General features: G+C 39.8%; 1 protein-coding gene and 1 pseudogene across 1 annotated transcript in view; one reads left to right on the forward strand and one right to left on the reverse strand.

Annotated features, from left to right (window-relative positions):
* Positions 1-655: 655 nt before the first annotated feature.
* LOC142439295 (dolichyl-diphosphooligosaccharide--protein glycosyltransferase subunit 1 pseudogene) lies at positions 656-13,741 on the reverse strand (annotated as a pseudogene).
* PLA2G4A (phospholipase A2 group IVA) overlaps positions 7,130-17,433 on the forward strand; it is a 170,888-nt gene continuing 160,584 nt past the window's right edge. Inside the window, exon 1 of the mRNA XM_075528478.1 lies at positions 7,130-7,244. The gene's annotated coding sequence lies outside the window, so the exon portion shown is untranslated. The remainder of the gene's footprint in view (positions 7,245-17,433) is intronic.

Consider the following 17,433-nt stretch of genomic DNA (forward strand, 5'->3'; position numbering starts at 1 on the left):
CTTAAAACTATCTCCAAAGCAATGACTTGGGGCCAGCATCTCATCATTGTCAGTCCATTTGAATTCCAAGCTCAAACAAAAGTTTTAAAACTCTGTAAAGTGCCCGCAAGTCAGATTTTGAGTTGAGTAATGTGGCTCATTGCTGACATTAGACATGTACTTGCTTCACCAGATTCAGAGGGGACTTGAGAGAGTGTAAAACAACTTGCTAAATTATTGCCACATGTAGGTGACATGAAGCCATCCGTCTTCACTTTGTCAAACATCCTTTTATTGCTTTTGCAGTCCTTGTTATAGTTGCATTGATTTTACATGTGTGTTTTTAAAAATCACCCACACACAACTCAAATAACCCTCAAAATCAGGAATTAGAAGGGGGAGAAAACACAGTGTTTAACAGGGTGAAATAAGGTCCGAGGCTCTAGAACAAAACCATGTCAATCAACTACTGAAAATCCTTTTGTTCAACACAAACTTGTTTTGTCTGTAATGTGATTTGTGGATTTGGGCAGGGGGTGTTGTTTTGCTTACTTAAATCTTAAAAAAGGAAAAGTAATATTTAGGGACAGAAACTAAGCTCCTTGTACTGCAAGAAGCAGGACCAGGATTTTCCTCCTTGAAGTCTTTTAGAAATACTGAGACCAACATTCCCATCTCATGCTACCTGGTACCAACCAGTTCCTTGGGCAGCCAACTTCTGTATCACACTTACTTTGTTGCATTGGTCAGAGCCCTCTGCCTTGAACCTAGACTGTAGCAGGGCAGTTTCAGTGGTCAAGGCCTTGTGCTTGGGCCCCAGGCTTTTCTTGATCCTATTGTGGCTGCAGCCATCCCAGGATTGCTTTCCCCAATTAACAATCTTGTCAAAGTGATGGTACGGATCTGTTCTCTCTTGCTGACCAGGGTCAGGACCTGCTCTGTGATGCAGACTACTTTCATCTTGGCTTCGTCAGCTGGATCCTGTGTGAAATAAAAGTGTAGCCTGTCATAGACGATGACAGTGAAGAACAAGATGTAGAAAGTAGCAACCACCATCAGGGGCTCCGGGAGCAGGAGGGCCTTGTTGAATGTATAATGGACCACAGTGTCTTGAATGTGCTCTTCTGTGAACATTTTCTTTATGCAACAATCACCGGTGGCTGGATGTGTCCAGTTAGGAGCAGGAAAGGTCACCTGGGGCCCTGCTGATTTTATAGGGACTATCAACTTGGATGTTCTTGGCCTCTTTGGGCAAGATGATCTTTGCAGTGAGAGAATCTATCACTTGCTTATCAATTAAGTGGCCCACACACGTCATCTTCAGGGCATACTGGTGACTTAACTGATAAAGACAAACCATTGTTTGGAAGATTGTAACTAATAATGTAATGGGTCTTTCATCCTCCAACCAGAGGGAAGTGTGGCTGGATTTTTATCACCATAGAGTTTTCCAAAATAAGGAGGTGGCTGGTAGAAACACTGCCAATTTCATACATACGATAGTGAGGGTCACAGTGAGGGTGATTTCATAGACTACATGGATGGAGGAAATGCCCCCGTGCATCTGGCTGTCCCTGGTAAGCATAGTGCCGAAAAAGGTCCCTTGAACACAAAGCCCATGTGTTTCAAGTGCACGCTCTCTTCCACAGCAACATGGCCTCAGTGAGAGGCCTTGATGACCCGTGCTATGCCGGTGATAGTCAGGAAAGGGCTTTCTTGTCATAGTGCACTTTAAAAGTGTCTCGTCTCTAGGCAGAAATATTTCTGAAAGACCCATAACCCAGGAGGTTGTCTGAGTGTGTGTGGTTCCCAGCTTGGTGTAGCTCTCCGCATTTCAGGACACAAGCTCCGCACACATTGCTTGTGTCTTCATAGGACAGAGAGAGTAGAGATAATGGTTACCCTCAAACACTACGACTGTTTTTGACTGGGCGATACATGTTGGATTCAGCTCGACCATGAAGAGTCTTCGATGTTTAGCCTTACCTTTGGGTTTCTTGGAACTCCAGGTTGTTATCTTCCTCAGTTGCTCCCTTTACCTGCATGCCGAGGCCACCAGCTGCGGCTCCAAGGGCAGCCGGGGAGCAGAGGAGAAGGATGGGGAGCCCTGAGTCCTCACTGACCCTCACGGTGCTTCAGAGGAGGCACTGCCCAGCGCAGGGACTCAAACCCTGAGCAGCAAGAGCAAGAAAAGGCAGGTGACAGGAGCCTCCATAAGTAGAACCGAGCATTGTCAAATATCGTTCAACACGATCTACCTATAACTCAACATTTTGACTCTGTAGTAAGTCGTATTTATTTTTTGACCTCTAGTTGCAATAGTGACAGAGCCTCTGGGCAAACTAGCGAATGGTATAAGAAGCATCCAAAGAAGATAGACATGAGTCCAGTCACTGTACAAAAAGGAACTCGTTGACATTCAACTATTTCAAGAGGCAGCATATGATTAAGAACCTATGGCAGAGAATAAAGAAATCTAAGAGACACTGAAGGCATTAGCAAAAAAAAAAAACAAACAAACCAAAAAACACATTCTCAGGAATTGGCAGAATATAACAGAAATGTTTCAACAAGCACTCATTCAACTTTGACAAGAAATCAGAAAGACGTTTTCCTAGCCAACTGACTGGAAGAGATCCATATTTGTGCTCAGTCCAAAGAAAGATAATAGATGCCCAAATTATTGAATGGTATCATTAATATCAAATGCAAGAAAAGTTTTGCTGAAGATAATTCAACAACAGTTGCAGCATTACACTGACAGGGAGCTCCCAGAAATTCAAGGGGGACCAAGAATAAGGAGTATCATTGTTGATATCAGCTGGAACTTGGTCGAAAGCAGAGAATACCAGAAAAATGACTACTTGTGTTTTGTTGACTAGATGCAGGCATCTGACGGTGTAAATCATAACAAACTATGGATAGCATTGAGAAAAATGGGACTCTAGAACACTTCACTGTGATCGTGGGACATGTGTACAGGGACCAAGACACAGATGTTCAAATAAAACAAGGGAAAACGAAGTAATTTAAAATCAGGGAAGGTGTATATAAAGACAATATCCTTTCACTGCACTTACTCAGTATTTATGTTGAGCAGATAATACAAGAAGCTGATTAGATGAAGAACACAGCAGCATGATTTGAAGAAGGCTTATCAACAACCTGCCTTATGCATGGGACACAACCTGGCAGTGTTATCAAGATGGGTTGGAAGCACTTGCTGATGAAGATCAAGGACTCCAGCATTCAGGATGGATTGCAACTCAGTACAAAGGAAACTAAACTTGTCACAACTAGACTAAAAGATGACCTCATGGCAAACTTAAAGAGATTTAAGCGGTCAGAGTGAAATAAAGAAACATTTTTAAGGCTATGAAAACTGCATGGAGGGGAGCGCCCTCACTGTCCCCTCTGGCTTTCCCATTGCCACGAGACAGATGGACATCAGTCATGCCCTCACCCTCCAGCATTCTTTACCCTTCCCGGACACCAAGCATCCCCCACAGAGCACTCTATTTCTATGCCGGCTTCAATCATTTGTTTCAATAGGCACACAGAACTCACACACACTACTCCCATTGTGGGATTTTATTTGGAAAGTTAATAGGTTACCACAAGCCAGGATCGGCCAACAGTGAAACGCTAATTAGTCTACAATAGCACACCTGCTAAGCCAGGAGCCACACCTCTCTCTAGTCCTTAGCTACATGATCCCTTGACCTCTGCCTTCATGGACCAGAAAACCCACCCACTGCTCTGCCTCATAGTCCTACACTCTTGCTTGTTTGGAGACAAGCCTTTAAAACCCCAGACACTATTTTGTCGGATAGCCAGGCACAATCTAATTTCGTCACCACATTTGCTATAGCACCCACTTCTTCTGTGATCCCTTCCATCATCAGTCAGTGAGGGACTGTAAATAATAAAATCTGAAGTCAAATAGTATCAGATCCTACAGTGTGAGAATACAGTTTACAGAAGGCTGTGGATGACAGTGGAAGGACAAGATACATTTATGGGAACTACATAGGAAATAAGCTCCGGTGATCTCGCTCCAGCTGTAATCAATGGATGGGAGGAAAGTGGTTACTAAACAGAGCACCTTGGAGAGGTGATTAGAGAAGATCAAAGGGATACACCTGACTTGAACAGTTAAAAACCTGGTTGGTCGATCCCCCCGCTGATGCGCACTGGACCAGCTCTAATGATATGATCTTCATCATTTTCTGTATTTTATTTTTTGTTCGTATTAGGGTTTAGCTCACATGTGTTATGTCATGGGGGTCACCTTCGTGAATTTGGGTCATATATTTTTCTGTTTTTTGATATATAAAACCCTGGATTGATGGACCTATAGGGACAGCAAGTGGAAAAAGGGGTTCAGGGTGGCTGGTACAGTGGTGGTGGTGGTGGGGGGGGTGGCAGTGGTGGTAGGGTGGCAGTGGTGGTAGGGTGGCAGTGGTGGTAGGGTGGCAGTGGTGGTAGGGTGGCAGTGGTGGTAGGGTGGCAGTGGTGGTAGGGTGGTGGTGGTGGTAGGGTGGTGGTGGTAGAGAAAGACGATGTTAGGAGGCCAAGAAGGAAAAGAATGTTCGGAAACGGATTATAGTAGCAATTGTACAATAATATATGAACTCTGATTTAAAAAAAGATTCTCAAACAATATTTTCTATAAGAGAAGGCACAATGTACTGGAAAAATTGTGGACTTTTGAGTTGAATTTGCTGTTATTTGCTGGCCAGTTGATCTGACTCATACCGACTCCATGTGCACAAAGCAGAATTCTCTGTAAGATTTCCGGTTCTGTGACCTCTCAGACATAGATCGCCAGTCTTTATGTCCAAATCAGCTCGAGATGAGTCTGATATGCTAACATTTCTGGTTACAGTCCTATGCTTAACCTTCTATGTCATCAAGGGTATGCCTTTGGGATTTGTCAGATAGAAATCCTGTCTCGATTACTAATTTTATGTGATTAAATTATATCAGACTTCTAAATAAACATACGCATCCCTTGAAGAATATACTGTAACTGAGATAATAGAAAGCACGTGTTTCCTTAGAGGCTCTATGTAAAGAGTAACTGTTGTATCATATTCATTGTGTGCTTTATTTGGTATGCTGTTGGGTCAAGTCCAATTCATAGTGACCATCACTCCACATTACAAAGTAGAAGCACCCATAGGATTCCTCAGTCTGTAATCTTTAGGGACCTCATCTCCAGGTCTGTTTACTACACAGCCTTTGGGTGGGATTCAAACCACTGACCTTTCAGTTAGTAGTCAACCACTTAGCCTTTGTGCCGCCAGGGATCATTTTACTTGTTAGAGTCCTCTTATTATTATTATTTAAAAAGCACCCAAACCCCAGCATACAAGGATGCAAAGCTTAATAAAAAGTTATCATGTGAAAATAAGAGAATATTCTTGCTTCCACTGATGATGACCACTGCTACAAACATTTCAACATTTAGTTGACAACTGGGTTTTATAATGTAGCTTCTGTCGTTCCTATTTTAAGGAGTTAATTTAGTACAGAAAGTAAAAAATCTTCTTTGCCAAAGATGATAGTGAAATATTAAGTGCTACTTGGGTGTCTGTCTGAAGATAGCTTTGACCCAATAGCAGTTAAATTTAGGAAACATCAGTCCATGCAATAAACTGTGGAGTGGGCTTGGGGTAGGATGAAGGCTTAGTGAGGTGCAAAAGGTTTGTCTTCTACCCTTCTGGAACTTTCTTCCCCCCTCGAAGCACCCAGTTTAGTACAAATTGGTCACGTTTCTTACTTTGTAAAATGAAGTGTAATGATTAATTATGCTTGCAAAGGGACATGTTCCATACAAGGGAGTAACTGAAAGATGCACAGCATTGCTTTAGTTGAAGTAAAAAAAGGAGAAGAGGTATAAAGAGAACAGTCTTTCTGGTAATTTGAATGAAAGGGGGAGGTCAGGTCGTTGGATCCTAAACAAATTCTCCAGGTGAGAATGACTTCCTTCTTTGGTCCTTTGGCTAACTAACATGCACTTGTAAATATGAGACAGAGAGATAAGAATGCAAACACAGTGTCCTGCTATAGATATCGCTATGTGATGAACCAGAATGCGTGAGAACAGAGAACCGTGAGAACAGCAGTGGAATTTGGGCCCATTTACTATTAGTGAATTCAGGGAAGTTATGGTGATGCAGATCTTCTTTGGATCTACCCACAATCTAGATTCTGCTCCCTTATTCAATTCTCCTGTAAAAGCCAATCCTTTTGCTTATGGTATTAGTTACTTTTAAACTTAATGTCTACCCTATCACTAAGTCATTAGACTTTTGAGACAGGGATATGTTTTTATTTGTTTGTTTATTTGCAGCATTTCCATAATGCAATGCATTATTTTTTGTTTTGGTTGGGCAAGTTTCCATACATCTGTAGAATAAAATGAATGGATGGACATCTTCGTTATTTCCTAAGATGGTCAATCATTTACTTGGTTAAAGATTAAAAGTGCAAGATTTTTGTTTGAAAACTAAGGTTTAGTGGGTGAAGGTATGTCAATATTTAAAGTCAGTATTTGGTTCTTGTGGAATTTTTACAAATATATACTTTAGACATACTTCATTCCAGTGATAACATATATTTGAATTTACCTTTGCAATTCATCTAATTTAAGGTCTCCCACCCCTAAATGCAACAAATGCATTAAATTATTTTGATATGGCTTTGCTGTTAGATTTACAAAGAAACAGTTATCAAACAATTGTATTTTGAACAATTGTATTTTGAGCAATTAAAATATATTCATTAAGATGTATTATTTAAATTTTGCCTTTAAAAAGAAATGCTAGCAAAATTTAGGTTATTATTCTCTATCATTTCAATTTTGTTCTTACTTGTTTTGGGGGGAAAAGGAAGTGATGACTACTTTAAACACAAGTAGTAGTTACACAGGCAGGGACACACACACACACCAGTATAGTGCAATTTGGAGTCAGTTAATGAATTCGTTACTTAAACATACGTTCTGGTTTCAAACTCCTGGTAGGTAAACATTGACGTTTCATCTCAGCAGCTACTAAGCAGGCAATGCCTTTGCTCCTTCTTCCTCTTTAATTCCACCTTAAAACATCTGCAAAGCAAAAGGAGACACGCCCCCACGTTAGCCCCTCCCGCCAAGAAAAGCACTTTCTTGAACTTGTGTGTGTTCCGGGAGAAAAAGCATCCTGACAGAAAGCCCAAAGGATAGAGGAAGCTGAGGAATCTCACGTGAACTTGGAACTGTAAGCCTTCCTCCCGTCCCTTCTCGTCCCGTCCCTTCCCCGGCCGCCGCCGCTCTGGTGGCCGCACTTGACTGGGAGGAAGCACGGACGGGTGGTGGGGACCCGGTCTTCCCTTGCTTCAAACTTTGCAGATCCCTTTGAGTCTTTGAAAGGAGGCACCCCGCGGGGACCTGAAGGTCCTTCTGACAAATGCGAATTCACTTGGCGGGTCTGCGTGCTTGGTAGAGTGCCAGGGTCAGATGGCTCCTTCAGGTGAGGTGGCGCGGCCAACTGGTGCTGCGCGTGGTGGTCCCGGGGGCCTGGGAGCTGGAGGGCGCAGCGGCGCTGGGTTGGATGCAGTGCGAAGTCTGCCTAGTGACTAAGTGTCAGTGAAAACAGAAATCACTTGGGTAACGTGCAGGAAGCGCATGGCGCCTTAATGCGAAAGAAAGAAAAGCAGAAGAATTCATTCGGATCGAATTGATAAACTCAGTCTACTGATGGTCAGTATTTTGAGCCCCTACCCCTAAGTCACTTGATGCCTGGGAGAGCAGAATTCAAAGTAGCTGCTAGAAAAGATTTGATGGTGTAATAGTTAAGTTAAACCTAGTGAATAATTTTAGTATTTCTGTTTTATATAAAGCAGGAGAAATGCTTTGGGGTTTTGAACTATGATGTCTTAATGTATCAAAGTCTTCTACAATTTCAAACCACTTTTGCTTTAAAACTATTTTCATTCAGAAACTTGAACAAGAATGCTGCTCAAGCTGGTTGATGACGTAAAGGTTTCTTCAGCTAAGGCAGACGGAGAACATTAAAACATATTATTTGGATAAGTGTAATTTCTAAAGTTAGTGTGTTTGCCAATGCAATTCTTTGGATTCTAGGGGGATTTGTGAGGATTTTATTTCTGTTTGTTGCATATATTTGGAAAGAGATGTTTTCAGGGATAGTGAAATAAACCCAGGTGAGGGGTTTTATATTACATCTCAGCCCCTTAAGCCTTGCCAATCAAATTTGATGTCAAGGTAAGAAGCAGGCATTTATTTCATTCCCTGAGAAGAGGAAGAGTTAAATTTTAAATTAAGCAATCCTTGTGAAATGCAGAGAAGTGTTTAATCTGTCAAGGCCACATTACAAACTTCCTGTGGTGGAAAGCCTTTATGGAAGAAGCCACTGCTTCTGGTGAACACTGTATGCCACTTTCAAGTGTTGTGCATTGTGCTGAATTAGGAAAGGGACATGGTTTAAGTGTATATTTAGCACCCCAGGCAGTTCACTTTACACCGAGCTTTGACTGGTGCTCGGAACTCATCGCCAGAATTCCTGGTGCCCTTGCTTAGAAAGCAGAACCTAAAATGGAATCATTTGCATAGTGAACAATATATTCCAGGAATATAAAAGAGGAAGACAGTTAGTTGTGGTTTCTTTTCTTCATTTTTGTTTTTTATTTACCGTCAATATTTTCCTACTTACTTGTGAACCTTATAGCTTTAGTTATAGTTAAAATTGCTTTTTATTGCCGACCCCTTAACAAATTTTATGAAGTCTATGCGCCTCTCCCCAGAATAATACACATACGCATCCTTACTTTTTCAACACACACAACTCTGGAAACAGTTTTAGAGCTCCACACCACTCAAAGACAATCCATGTGTATGAAAATGTCCCCTTTCTGAGATCTTTGAAGTCTTCCAATACTATGAACCGGTCACTTAACTTAGAACTCGGGAACTGCTTACCAACAGGCATTGCTGTGCCTACGTACTTACTCATTGGTGAGCTGAACTTTTAAGCTGCTTTGTGCAAAGGGGAAAAAAGACAAACAAAATCTTGCCTGGAGACCTAGTGACCTAATTCTAGACTCACTCCCAAGAAGAATTCCTAGTGATAATATGAGGCTTTCCATTTTTCTGTAACATTTGATAAATTTTATTAAGGAGTGCAACAACTGAAACACAATAGGAAAATCAAATGAAAATTATTATTGATTATTGTGGGGTATTCACATTCAATGTTTTTATTCAAAATGTTCTAATATTTTTGTTATAATTCTGTGTCATACTATCTAGGTGGCCCAAAGATAATTCATAGTTACTGTTATAAAATATTCTGTAATACAGTAAACTACCAAGAAAATGGAAAAGATTACCTATAATCTCCCCCTAAGGATAATTATTATAAAAATGTCCTTCATTCATTTATTCAAGCATCAAATATTTACTATGCATCTTATTATGTATGTTCTACATATTGTATGCATATTTATTATGCATGCATATGCTTATACTTTACACATTTTATGCATACACTCACAAGTAAATTTTATAAAATGTGATCATACTTTTTATGTGGTTTTATAACATGCTCCCCAAATCCAACTTGAAGATTTATGTTAAACCATGATATTTTATAATTGTGCACGTCTTTGTATTCACTTCCATCTTCAATGTTATTTTGTCTCTATGGTGCTCCGGAGCCCAGAAGCCATAGTGGTTACTTAGTGGACAGCGAACTGTAAGAGAAGCAGTTTGAACTCAACAGGCCCTTCTCACGCATTCTGCTCCTATACAGAGTGACAGGGGCTGGTCTACCCTGTCTGGTAGGATCACTGAGAGTTGGAATCAGCTCCACAGCAGTGAGTAGGGATAGTCAGTATTGATAATTGCCCAATAAGCAGCAGAGATACTGTAGCTTTTGCCATTATACAATTTTCAGTTTAGTGGACCTGCTTTATCTAATACTAAATTATTGGATTATTAGGTTAATTACCATTTTTAACTATTAGAATTAGTGTTTCAGATAGGAATTCTTACTTAAATACATGTGGAGAGCTTTGTTTACTAGTACAGATTCTAATAAGCATATTGCTCAGCTTGTTAAAAATCAATCTACCTACAAGCTGTGACCTTGTAAGACAATTACTTTTCCTCCTTAAGACTATATTTTCTCAACAGCAAATTCCCAACAATAATAATTGGTTCCTAAAACTATTGAGCAAAATGTAAAGAAATGCTAGCTGTTATTATTATTTTTGGCATCTGTTTTGGAGTGGAGGGCTGTGACATCTTTCTTTTTTCATTTTATTGGGGGCTTTTACAGCTCTTATAACCATCCATACATCCGTTGTGTCATGCACATTTGTACATCTGTTGCAATCAACCTTTTCAAAACATTTTCTTTCTACTTTAGCCCTTGGTATCAGCTCCTCATTTTTTTAACGGTAGTACCTATTCATTGGCAGTGTAAGCAAAATGTTTCCCTAAATAAACAATAGATATTATCAATCAAACAGAATAAACAACAAATCCAAAACATGTAGACAGTTTTTTTCCTATGGAAATGGTATCTTGTTTGAATGGACAATTCTTTTATAGATGAGGTTAAATTGTTTTCGTAGTTGCCTTTTTTACCCATATTTATGAATTTCCTTTTGAATTTTAAAATTTACAGATCTTAGTTCTAGTATGATAATGTCAATCAGTAGATATAATTCATATAATCAAAAAATTCTTGGGGATCCTCACTAATGTAAGCACTAGAGGGGTAGTTTAAGTTTTGAACCAGAAATAGATACAAACAATAGAAAACAAAGGCTGAAGTCTTTTCAAATTCTTAACCGCTCCTGTGACTCCAGACTTGCTTAATGCAGAGGAGAAAGAGCTAAGACAGGTGTCTCGATGGGGTGTCGGGCTGCTAACTGCAAAGTCAGCAGTTTGAAACCACCCACTCCCAGGTTAAAGACACTAGTGAGTCTCAGAAGGTCACAGGGGCCGTGCTGCCCTGTCCTTTTTGGTTGCTATGGGTTGGCATGGACTTGATTGATGGCAGTGAGTTTGGTTTGGCTTTGGTGAGAACAGTAGTGTCCACAGTTGTCAAGAACTAAGACAAAAGGCATCTTGGTAGAAGAGTGGGCTAAAAGGTGGGCTGCTCACCTCAAGGTCAGCTGTTTGAAACTACCAGCCACTCCCAGGAGAACTAGGAAGTATTTTATCACATGAAGAGTTACAGTCTCAGACCCAAATATTATTTCTACATCAGACTTGTAATTGACTGGATGGCCCTGAGAACTTAGAGAAAATGATCTGAAGGGTTAGCCAATTCTTTTTTATTTTATTTTTATCAATTAATCATTTTATTGGGAGATCTTACAGAGTTCACAACATTCTACAGTCCAATCACATCAAGCAGTCATGAACAATTGCTACCACAATCAGTTTCAAACCATCTTGTTTTTTTTGAACTCCTTGATATCAGCTCTACTTTATCCCCTCCTGCCCCTCCCATTCCCTACCCCGCAGGAACCCACATTATCATTTTTTTCTGATGATAGTTTTTTTTACTATATCTTACACAATCCAATATATCCATTCACATGCAATTCTGCATTTGGATTCCATCGAGTGGGGTTATGCAGTTATCAATGCTATCCGCTCCCTATTTCTTCTGCCACCACTCTTCCAGTACCCTCAGGGAACCATTACCCTCATTACTGTTTCTGAAGAGTTATCTATCTTGGTTTTCATATACTGAATGATCTTAAGCATGAAAACATACATGCACAAATGAGCATGATTAATGAGGTAAAAAGGATGAAAACCATAATAATAAGGGGAGGGAATATTAAAGAACTAGCTAGATGATAGTTCTGAGGTTCTTCAGTGGGGTTAGCCAATTCTTCATTTTCTTGCTTTTAACTAGCATAATAGCAGTTGGGGGAAACAGCAGATTCATTTTGGAGCTCTTTCCAAGCAGATATTATCCTGGTATTTTAATGTTATTATTATTTTTTAGAGCATCACTAACCAGAGAACAAATGCATGGGTCACATTTTTGCTGCTTTTGTTGCTTGCGTGATTCTCAGCTTTTCAATTCACTATTATTCTTAATGTTTATAGCAATTTAAAAAAAATGCAGTATCTCCCTTTTACACAGATAGACAAGAAGCTTATGTCAGTACTCGCTAGATGAATAGACTACACTATCCATATATTTAATAGATTCAAATGACTTTTAAGATACTTATTGGATATATACGAGTGTTCTAGGTCAGTGTTTAACCAAAGGTGATGGACCACGTTGCACCCAGTTTTCTTCCCATTCTAACCCACACAGCTGTCAATCAGCTGCTCCCCTTCTTTCCAGTCCCACCTTATTTACTGACCTTCTGAAGCCTTCAGGGAAATGTAGATGTTTTAGACACTAGACTGTGTGGGGTTAGAAACCACATATATACAAGGTTTATAATTATAGTATTCTTTTATGGTACACAAGACTCATGTCTTTATAATGTCCACCTTGTACTTGAGTCATTTTATTTATTCCCAGTTTGCTCATTATCTAATTCTCAAAGCAGAATCAGAGGTGAAAACGCAGATGGCCCGTAATGTTTTCATGCACAGAGTGCTTGGTGGGTGGGCTACACGGAGCCCTGGTGGCGTAGTGCTTACGTATTAGATATTAGGCTGCTAATCTTAATCGCTATGATTCAGAATCAATTCAATGGCAGTGAGTTGGGTTTGATTAGTTATCTGGTTTATAAAAAGAATGTTTAAGAAACTCATTCATTTCCACAACAACTGAGTTGGCTGAGTGGGTCTTATTACCACTCACAATTTAAAGGGAATGAAAAAGAGATGCTGAAAAGCCAAATGCCTTTTTATTGAATGTGTAAGCTGTCCGAATTCCATTTTGATGCATTTTTCATGCTCTGACTGATTGGTTTATATTTTCAGTCTTTGATACCTATTATTTAAGGCTGCCATTTTCTTCCTATTGATGTTAACATGAGAAAAATGATAAATCAAGGGGCAGAGAGACCCCTGTCCTAATTCGTATTTCCATTTAACCTCAGCTGCTCTGCCACTGTAATTGGGTTAATGATAGCCATCATAGTGGGAGTTGCAGAAACACTAAAATGATTGAAACAATAATGTATGGTTTGATATTTCTCATTTTGGAACCACATGGCTATATATACACACACACACACACACACACACACACATATATATATATACAGACCATTTTAATCAAACAAAGGATATAATAAAAATGAAGGATATAGTTAAAAATATAAAGGAAGTAATCATCCAAGTAGTTTAAGAAGTGCTGATTTCACTAAAGGTTTTTATCTTTATTGATAATTGAGGATTCTCTTAGAATATTTTAAGCCTAACCTGCAGAACTTTTATAATCTTTCCCAGTTGCTGTTAAGAACATTTGCATAAAAATGATTACTCAGTCTCGAATTTATTACGACATATGTATATATATATAATTGCTATTACTTTAGGAAGCAATCCAGTAGGTAAGTTATTAGTTATTAGTTCACTGACAGATTTCTCTGAGGCTCATCTGCTCATGTTATTCTCCCTTCCCATTCATTTCCATGTTCATCTCACTTTGGCCTTCACCACACTTCCACTAAAACTGCTCTTGTCAAGATCACGAACAGATTTTATCTTCACGTTATTCAACTTCTTTGTTTCTCTAGCTACTCCTTTGTGCCCAATCATCAAAGTAAATCCTCTAATTTCTTGGTTGATTCTTCCTGGGCTAATTTGCAAATACTTCTCTGCCTGACGCCTCTGTCTTGAGTCCCACCATTATCAAGCCTGGCCATTTACCTCTTACCTAATAACCAAATAACTTTATAGTAAACACCAACTTTTGTTTTCGACTTGGTTTATTGTCTATATGGATGATTGTATTATCAGTAATTGGTCAGCTGTGACTGCTGGATGCAACACATGCCTGCAAACACCACTAGAAATATTACGTCAGAAAATGGCTTACTGACAGCAAATTTCAGACAGAAATTTTCCTATTTTCCTATTTTCCCCATACTTTTATGTCCGCAGTGTTGACAAGATAAGCAAATTAAGTGCAGTACATAGTTAGTAAACTGGGATCTTAGACCCATTATGGAAGGAGATAATCTTGGATTTGTAGATGTATAAGATACTGCCCCTGCCAGGAATTTGTGTGTGTGTGTGTGTGTGTGTGTGTAAAGAACCAAGAATACTTTCCAAAGTTTTCTTCAGCCTCTCAAGTTTTAATTATTGACGCAAAATAGCAATCTATTTGGTGAAATTTTTACATATATTTAATGCTATATTTTGAAAATCATGGGAAAATATTTTTGAGCATTTGTAGAAATACAATTTGGGGAAAAGTAGGTAAAGTTACATGTGGCTCCTAAAGTTATCTAAAGTTACATGCTTTCCAGATGCCTATATCTGTAATTAAGATTTCTTAATATTCATCAAGGAGTCCTGGTGGTGCAGAAGTGAAAGGACTTGGCTGATGACAGAAGGGTTGGTGGTATGAACCCAGCAGCTGCAGCTGAGCACAATGAAGTGGCAGGCTGCTTCCCTAAACATTTACAATCTTAAAAACCCTAGTGGATATTTCTACTCTGATACTAGTTTATTAATCCTTATAGCCTGTTTAAAAACATGGTAAGGAAAAAATGAAAACGTAATAAGGAAACTTGTATCTTTCTAATACTGTGAGAATGAACAGATACTCTAAAAGCAATTTAATAGTCTGTTCTGTCTCCCTTTTGACTTAAGAATTTTACCTGTTGAGTCAAAAACTAGAGCAGCTCAGGTCAGTCAGGAATCAACCGTCAGGCTCTATGCATTTACTCCTTCATGGATTCAGTATGTTTTACTGATTCCTTTCTATCTGCTCGAGACTGTGCTACATCTAGTTTATCTGGATGGATGCAGCAGTATAGTTCCTTCTGCTTTGGAACAGGCAGCCAGCAGGCTGATATGAGGGGAGCAAACAGGTTTCACTGGTAAAGATTAACATAATGAGGTGGCATATGGGAAAGGCTAGCCAAGGAGATACAATCTAAGCAGAGACAAGGGGGATGAGAAATCCTACAAGAGGTAAATGGCCAGGCTTGATAATGGTGGGACTCAAGACAGAGGCATCAGGCAGAGAAGTATTTGCAAATTAGCCCAGGAAGAATCAACCAAGAAATTAGAGGATTTACTTTGATGATTGGGCACAAAGGAGTAGCTAGAGAAACAAAGAAGTTGAATAACATGAAGATAAAATCTGTTCGTGATCTTGACAAGAGCAGTTTTAGTGGAAGTGTGGTGAAGGCCAAAGTGAGATGAACATGGAAATGAATGGGAAGGGAGAATAACATGAGCAGATGAGCCTCAGAGAAATCTGTCAGTGAAACAGAATCTGACTATGGGGACATAGCAGGGAAGGGGATGTGGAGTGGAGGGATCCCTGAATATGGCATTGCCCATCGGATTATCCAATAGAAATGAAGGCTTGTTGATGCAGCAAAACAGAATGCCTGAGTACAATTGTTGAGAATACAGGAATCTTGCGTCCTGAAAGCTACACACGGGGCCAGGCTTGTAAGAGGGAGGCATGCTGCAGACCTAAGGAGCACATAAGTGTCTGCGGATGAGAGAGTTTGCAGTTTGGGCTCCTGGGAAGAAGAGGAACTTCCCTCTGGTGTTTTCTGTTTCTCTCGGAAGGGAGGTGAGATCACCAGCCAAGAGTGGGGGTGGGGTGAGAGTCTTGTAGCCAGAAGAGAAGAAAGTCATTTCCTACAGTGGAAATGCAAGTTCACTATCGAAACCGAGCATTAGCATTAGCAGCCACTTTGAGTGAATGTGAACCTGAAATAAAATCAATCTGCTGGATTATGTGACTTCTTTCTACCCATGAATGAATGCTGGAAGTAGCCATCAGTTAGTTGAGTTTTTAGGGTAGGAGTTCTTAAGGAAACACAAGAAAAAGACTAGCAAGTCTTATAATGAACTGCCACTGTACTAAACAAGCACCGTAAAGCCCCCAAATAGACAGGCATAGAGAGCGGCGAGTTTATTGAATATGCTCCTAGTTGTTGGGTCTACCCCTACTCCTGACAACCGCGTGTGTCAGAATAGACTTGTGTCCTATAGTGCTTTCCGTGCTGATTTTTTTTTGAAGTGTTCCCAGGCCTTTCTTGCCATAGCAACTGCAGGAGAACGTGCACCTGTAATGTTTTAATTAGCAGCTAAATGTGTTAATCGTTTACACCAAAGAGTATGTTGTTGGATGTCGTCGAGATGATTGAGGAGGTTCTGATTCCAACCAACCCCATGTACAAGACTGTCCCATCTTGCATCATCCACAAAATCACGTCCCCTTTGAACTTATTATTGCTGTGGGCCTTGTGGCAATCTTTCTCGTTGATGGCCTGCTCTTCTTGGCTGACAGTCTACCGTACCAAACAGGACGTCCCAGTCTTGCCATGAAGTTTCTTGAAGGGAGCCTCTAGTTGTACTTCTTCGAAAACAGATTCACGTGTTCTTCTAGCAGCCCATGGTGCATTGGATCGTCTTCAACTGTAGTATGAATGAAAGGCATAAACTGTTCTTGGGCTTTCTTTGCTTTCTCATTGTCCAGCTTTTCACATATCTATGAGGCTATTGAAAATGCCATGGCTTACGTCAGGGGATTTTTACGCCTCAAAGTGACACTGTTGATCTGTAGCCTTTAAAAGAGGTCCTTTGCAGCACATCTGCTTAATGCAATGTGTCTTTGATGTCTTGACTGATACTTCCATTATAAACCGAGGAAACAATAGATGGTGTCAACGATTTAATCTTGTTTCGATCTACAATCAATGCATTTGGAAAATCTCTATATTTATGCATTTATTCATTTGACCACTTTATTGTATTCCTCCCGCCCTTCCTCCTTCCTGTCCTCCTCCCAGCCTCAACATAACTTTCAAAATCTGCTTCTTTTAATGTGAAACCACTTTTACTTTATAATAGGGGTGGCATGCAGCATTTATCTTTGAGACTGGCTAGCTTTGCTGAGTCTAATGGCTTCCTAATTAGTCCAGGTCTTTGATAATTTCATCATTCTTTTTTAAGAGAAGTATACTATTCCATTGTTTGTATATTCCAAAGTTTATTAATCCATTTCTTCATAGATGGGCATTTTGGTTGTTTCAGCCTTTTTGCTATTGTTGTTAGCAGTGTGATAAACATGGATGGGAACATATCTGTTCATATTCTGTTCTTTCTTTCTTTGCGGTATATACTGAGTAGAGTGATCGCCGGATTAGATGTTATTTCTATTAGCATTTTCTAAGGAAGCTGTTTTACATAATGGTTGTTCAATTCTGCAGTTCCAACAGTAGTGCATGAGTGTTCCAATCTCCACATGTCCTCTCCAA

The sequence above is a fragment of the Tenrec ecaudatus genome, chromosome 1 (genome assembly GCF_050624435.1).
Source record: "Tenrec ecaudatus isolate mTenEca1 chromosome 1, mTenEca1.hap1, whole genome shotgun sequence".
NCBI classification, from domain to species: Eukaryota; Metazoa; Chordata; class Mammalia; order Afrosoricida; family Tenrecidae; genus Tenrec; species Tenrec ecaudatus.